General features: G+C 36.4%; 1 long non-coding RNA gene across 1 annotated transcript in view; it reads left to right on the top strand.

Annotated features, from left to right (window-relative positions):
- Window positions 1-751: 751 nt before the first annotated feature.
- LOC106881218 (uncharacterized) overlaps window positions 752-7,242 on the top strand; it is a 7,324-nt gene continuing 833 nt past the window's right edge. The window contains exons 1-2 of the long non-coding RNA XR_001410828.2: window positions 752-1,157; window positions 7,039-7,097. This is a non-coding gene — a long non-coding RNA (uncharacterized LOC106881218). The remainder of the gene's footprint in view (window positions 1,158-7,038; window positions 7,098-7,242) is intronic.

Below are 7,242 nucleotides of genomic sequence, written 5' to 3'. Positions count from 1 at the left end.
ATAATCCTGTTTAGATCTGCAAGATCTGTCAGTTAACTTGATTGTCATCTGAGCCTGGTCTGTCTTCATTTTGCCCTGATTCAATTTAAAAAGTAAAACTTTTTTTTTACCTACAAAAGTGTTTGTTTTATGGTAATCAGCATCATCATTACCATCATCATCTTCATCATGATCATCATGTATCACCATCATCATTTAATGGCATGGATTGGATATTTTGGCAGGAACTGGCAAGCTGGAGGGCCCCAGCAGGCTCCAGTTGTATGTTTTGGCATGGTCTCTGCTGCTGGGAGCCCTTCTTAATGCCAACTACTTTACAGAGTGTACTCAGCGCATTTTATGTGGCAGTAGCATGGGAACTTCCTACATGGCAGTGGCACAGGTGCTGTCACGTGGCACCAGCACCAGTGGAGTTGCCAAATGACTTGCAAGACAAAGGGCTCTTAGTTGAGAGAAGGGGAGGAATGGAGGGATGTGGCTGTGAGCCTGGCAAGAGGTTAGTGTATGACAGAGAGGCAGAGATAGTTGTCTTATTATAGAGGGGGTACTTGGCTACCTCAGTCAGCCAGGCAAGGAGAAGCAAGGTGGCACAATGTTAAGGGACAATGAAGATATTAACTTAGAACAATTAATAATCTCAGTCGTCACCAACAGACTTAAAGGCTCCCTTATTGAGTTTTGTATAATTACAAGAATTGCATCAATTCTGAAATCTGCTGTATTGGGAAGAGCAAGGATTGTAAGAAAGGTTCTTGACATCTGAGTAAAGTGGTTGTGACCAATTATCAAGAACACTGATTATGAATGTAAAACATTCATGTGCACCAGCAATGATAATAAAAACCTTCAACATTCTCTAAAGATTATTGATGGATGAAGGTCTTCAAAAGACTTATAATTCAAATACATTCCAGTTTGATGCTTTACAGGCATCCACAAATATGATACCTGGTGATAATTAAAGATTAGACCTATTCAAATGAATTGTAGATTTAGATTAAAATATTAAAATGTACAAACACAAAATAATAATTCTGTAATGGTTCTTTTTGTAAGCTAATGTAGAAGTAATGATGGTGATTGTGATGATGTGATGAAAATATGTTTGTTTTTTTTTTTGCAGAAAACTAGCAAAGACATACTTTGAAGGACATAAGGTTTGTTGATACAATTTATTTACAGTTCAGTACGTTGGCAGAGTGATTAGAGCATTGGTTTGAAGGCTTTGCGGTATTTGTCTTGGTTGTCTACATTCTGAGTTCAAATATCAATGCAGTTAATTGTACCTTTCCCTTTTTGAATTAGGTAATAATAATAATAGTAGCAGTTCAGGGTTGTTAAAACACTTGATTGGATGCCTTGTGATATCTCATCCTGCCCTTTCCCTTCTCACAGCCATACTGTGAAACTGTATTGGCCTTTGTCTTTTCCTTAGATAACATTGTGCTGTAGACAGAGGGAGGCTTCAATGTAGATGCAACAGCTGGTCTTCTACACAGTTTCCATCTACCAAATTTTATTCACAAGGAATTGGTCAAGCAATTACTGTGGTAGAACACACTTGTCTAAGGTGTTATCCACCTGTACCAGTGATGCATTCAGTGGAATTCCTCCTGTAGTAAGCATTCACTTGAGGTATATGGTCTGATGATACCAAACAAGTGATGGTTCCATCCTCACTTTTTCCTACCAGTGATGGAGGTCCTACAAAATTGTCCTTTTTGGGTTTTATCATAAGAAACATACTTTTGGGATAATAGGTCTGCTGGAAGAGGACTGACCTAGGGCTAAACAATTACTAAAAAGCTTAAAATAACTAATTTGTTACAAAATCTGGTATTATTTAATTATAGACTGCCAAAGTAGATACACCTGCAAAAATGCTATGGTTGTCGGAATAAAATATTGGATTTTACGTTCTTAGGTCGTAGGATCAAATCCTGTGCATTTGCCCGTCCTCTACCTCAATTCATGTCAGTGTTGGGATTAATTTTGCAGATAATCTCTTAATGCTGTCTGAAATTGGGCAGCAACCTAACTACAGATGACACTTGCAGCAATGTAAGTCCTGTGTTGAATATATTGGTAGTGGCAGCAGCTGTTGTTGTACTAATGGTTGTGATGGTGGTGCTGGTGCTGTTGCTGGTAGTATTAGTAGCAGCAATACTAGTAGTGACACTGGATCTACAAGATAATGCTTTAGGAATTCAGAACAATATAGATAAATATCCATTGCATTTGATTGAATGATCTGTTAAATGGTTAAAAATAAACCTGCAAAAACCTTCAACATTCTGTCATCTATGAAGGTTTTTCTAAAGACTTAAGAATTCATTTAAGAAATAAGGTAAACGATATCATTAGCCTACCTGTGGCATCACATTAGGTAACAAGGTGCAGTTTCATCTAAGTCACCTGTTCATTCTGATGTGTTTCTAATTAGAGATGTCATGACTGAGATTTCTCATGTTTTCTACCAGAATAATTTAAAAGATTGGTTCTTGGGTGACTTTACTGAGAATTCCCTCACTTTCATGCATTTGAACCAAATCAGGATTTCCTCTCCACCGATTATTGTTTACCTTCAGATATTCAGGTTGAACATCCTACACTGAAATTCTTACAAGTCTGAGGCAGGGCTACCAAAATGTCATGGAGACTGTAATATGTTTATGGTTAAACGAATACACTGCAAGTGTAATAACAATCTAATTGAAACAAACGGCAGTAAACACACAGAACGTAACATCATTCTATTAAAAACCAACAATCCAACATGCTAACTCAAAGTGTAAACTTTGGACCACCAATACATGAACTGTGGAACTAGCATGAACTACTCACTTTCTGAGACTACTGCTATTTATATGTAGTGGTCCAATCCATTCTCACCAGTCGATACTCTCACACAACATCTCCTCTTCTGAGATTTAGTGTTTCAAAGAAATAAAGAAATTTTTTACTCATATATATATACTAATATAGTATTTCTTTCACTTATCTCAAGGTGTTTCATCTGCCTTTTTCTCATACTGGTTCTTTGGGGCTCTATTACTTTTGGTACAGGTACATTGAATATTTCGCAGAATACTTCCATGGGAATTTCTTCCTGAACTTGGGTATTCCTCTTCCATAGTTGGTTTATATGTCCCTTTAATTAGATACATCATACTTCCAGTTTTTCTGGTAACAAGGCCATCTTCCTAGTCCTAACATTTCTATTAGTTTTGAAATGCACTTTATCATCTGTCTTGATGTATTTTAGTAGCTCTTTCGTATTTTCTTTACATCTTTTTTTCTCCGGTAACAGCTTATCAGAAATGGATTTTATTCTTCTTGTGAACCTCAATCCTGCAGGAGACTTCTTCGAATTTATTCTGGGACTGGGGGTCATTCTGTTTATTAAGAAATTTCTCACTGCTTCAGAGCTTCTTAATTCATTCCACATTTTCTTAACACTCTTTTGAAAGTGTCCACTAATCTTTCTAAGTGCCCGTTTGAGCTCAGGTGGTAGGGTGAAGTTCTTAAATTCATACCCAGAGAACTGCATTCTGTTGTTTGAAACTAGGGTGTCAGGGACACCGTTTCATCAGACTATTCATATAAGAACTTTATAGTTATCTTAGATGTTTGTCTATAGCACCTGCAAACGTCCAGCCACTTAGTACAGCTATCCACTATGATTAGGTAGTAATCACTGTTTACTGGTTTGGCATCGTCAGTGTGTAACCTAGACCATGGGTTCTGCCTCTCTGGCCATGATTGATAGTTTATTGGCAGGGCTTTGGCTGTGAGCATACAAACTTACCACATTCTCACCAAGCTTTCGATATCTCAGTCCATAGATGGCCAATAGATATGACTCTTCGTTTGGGCCTTCATCTTTGCCATTCCTGGATGTGAAATTGTTGCAGTACACTTTTTTGTAATGTAGTTGGAACCACCACCCCTTTGGGCACACATCAAAATATCATCGCAAAGTGAAAAACTACAGGCATTCGTATATTTATTCTGTTTATTTTCTAAAGCTTCTTTTATTTTTACCACCTGACTGGCCTTCGTAGGATTTTCAAGCGAGATCATTGCCAGTGCCCCTGGACTGGCTCTTGTGCAGGTGGCACATAAAATGTAACATTTTGAGCATGGCTGTTGCCAGTACCGCCTGACTGGCCTTCGTGCAGGTGACATGTAAAAGCACCCACTACACTCTCTGAGTTGTTGGCGTTAGGAAGGGCATCCAGCTGTAGAAACTCTGCCAAATCAGATTGGAGCCTGTTTCGTGTGTCTTTGCCTCAAAACGTGACATCAACAAATGTTTTGCTCATGAAATGTAATTTATCGCCTGTTAAACCACCTGCTATTCTTGCTGTTTTACATAATCTCAGTTTGTCAATATTTTCCAAGTATCCGCTTTTATAATCGTGATGTTACTACCTATGTCTAACTGTAATTTGGTATCCATATCATTTATTTTTATGTGCATAAATTTTTTTGTTTTCCCATCACAATCACTCTCCACTGAAAACACCTTGGAACTTTCTGTGTTTGAGACTCATAGTTCCACAATGACTCATGTGTCCCAGCTTCTGACAACTATAGCACTTTTTTGTTTTTAAACAGACAATCCTTTTTGTAGTGTAGGCCCCCCTCCCCACAACCATAACATGGATTGGGCCCTGACACTTTGTTTTTGATTTTGCCACCTGGGACGATACATTTGAATTTTTGCAGAGTCTTTATGTTGTAATTTTTTCACATCAAGTTCAAGATTTACCAGAGTCTGATATTCTTCTGTGATGGTCTGTTGAGATAAATCCTGATTCACTTGCTCCATTATCGAGATAATCTTTGCCTGAATTTCTCTATCTTCAGGTGCTTTGAAATTACTGGACTTCGCTGACTGTAACTCAGTTAATTGTTGATGTTGTAGTATTTGTTTTTGCAATTCCTGTGGTTGTTCCTGTTGCTTCTCTTGAAACTATACTACTGTGGCTAATAGGTTTGCCATAATGCAGAAATTGTCAAATAACCATTGTGAGTTTCGAACAATCCTTGTCAACAGATGTTATACCCTTGTGGATAAAAAAACATGCACTGCAACAGTGTAATAACAATATAATCGAAACAAATAGAATGTAACCACACAAATGTAACATCATTGTTTTAAGAACCAACAATCCAAGATGCTAACTCAAACTGTAAACTTTGAACTAACAACACACAAACTGTGGAACAAGCATGAAATACTCACTTACTCAGACGGCTACTATTTATATGTAATGGTCCAGTCCTTTCTCGCCAGAGGGTATCATACTCTCGCACAACAGAAACTAACTTGCTTCATCTGACAGACTTATAAAAATACATAAAAGTATTGTCTTTTTTTTGGATCGATGTCTGAAACTTAAGAACGTAGTGCAAGTGGATGCCATTTCAAAGATGGCAGTCGACGAGGATTTAGTTGCTATGATGGAGCAAATGAAATGATTATATGCTGCCTTCTGTGAGGGCCTTGTTCTGTTAGGGACTAGAGATGAAATATATTCCCTTCTCCAAACTTATTTTGCTTCTCTGCTTTGTTTTGGAATTTTACATGTTTTTTGAATATTGGTAATTTGGTGAAGCATTAAGGGGAACAGACTTCATAGTATACAAGATTTCGATTTACTAGTTCAATGTTTACAATTTCTGAATTGAAATGCCAGTGAGTTCAGTGTAGCATCCCATTTATTGAAGCTTGATAACACAAGTAAAGTTATTGAAGTTGTGTTGGTAGACACAGCAGCTTTGATATTGAAACTGATGAAGGAGAAAGCCTTTGTTTCTTGTATTGGACTTCTATTTAATTTTCCTATTTTTGTTATTCTTGTTTAATCCTTTAAACAATTCAGATTCCTCTGTCAAAGGTAATGCTTATTTATTCACAGTTTTGAATTAATCATGCATTATCTTGTAGCTTTAAGACTTCAATGATCATATTATTTACTTTTAGGATGACATTGTAGGGTAGGTATGAGAAGTTAGATGCATGTAAATATAGAACAGGTAGAATATTTGAGCTGGATATGGGAGCATTCAATCAGGAAGGCTTAATCACAGGTCATTTCTGAATGAGCAATGTTGTTGAAAGTGATACCATTTTGTCTTCTTTTCTTACACAAATACTATATCTGGATACTGTAAAATCCAGTATATCCAAATCTCTTAACGTTTTTTTCTCTCTTGTTCAAGATGTGATGAATATTTTGCAACTTCTTTTAATGAAGTGGAGGATTATTGCCTGATTTTGAATCCCAGATTTGTCAATTTCGTCTTTCATCTTTTCTGATTTCAGAAAAAAATTATCAGTCAAGTATTTAGAAAAATAACCCATAAAAATAACCCCATAGCTATCTCACACAAAATAATATGACCTGGTAGCATGAAACTGTACGTTCACTAAGTGTTTTATGTTTCTATTCAATGAGAATTCAATACAAATAACTTCTCAACCATCCTACCTTTCACCCAACAGTGAGGACATGATAGCTGGATTGAGAGAGTGCTCCTGCACCACTCATTTGTTGCTTATTGTCAGCTAAGTAGACTGGAGGGAAATATACTGAACTGTTTTACTCAGGGGCATAATGTACCTCTTGGTCCAGGAACCAAAGCCATTACTTTATAATTGTGAAGTTATAACCCTAAGTAGTAAACCACATTCCTTTATTAGTTGAGTTCTGTGGGCAAATAACTAGACTCCTACAAAATGTGTGATTTTGTGCTTTGTTTAGAAATTATTACTTTCCTACAGTACAAAGTTGGTTGAAAGAATATGTTCTGGAATTATTCCAATGTTTCTGTCTGTTTTTGAATCAAACATCTGAAAGTTGATCTTCCTGTGGATGTAGAGAAGCAAAACAACCAATTGCTTCAGGAAGTCAGGCAATATCCATTTTGATTGAAGAGTCAATTACATGGTAAAATAGAACTACTGATGTTAAATCATTAATTTTATTATAAAGTCTAAACATATGCTTTCATTTTGAATATTTATAGGGTTACAGTAACCTTTTGAAAGACATAAGTAGAGGAGATGTCGACAAAAGAAGAGCTCAGTAAATATTTCTATTACGTTTTATTTAAATTGGATTTTTACTTTATTAAAATGAGGAGATTGTGCTGTATAAATGTGATCACAATATACTGATATATATATATATATATATATGCATACACACACACACACACACACACACACGC

The sequence above is a fragment of the Octopus bimaculoides genome, chromosome 5 (genome assembly GCF_001194135.2).
Source record: "Octopus bimaculoides isolate UCB-OBI-ISO-001 chromosome 5, ASM119413v2, whole genome shotgun sequence".
NCBI classification, from domain to species: Eukaryota; Metazoa; Mollusca; class Cephalopoda; order Octopoda; family Octopodidae; genus Octopus; species Octopus bimaculoides.
Note: the sequence above shows the minus strand (reverse complement) of the source record. Positions and strands in the feature narration are given on the sequence as shown.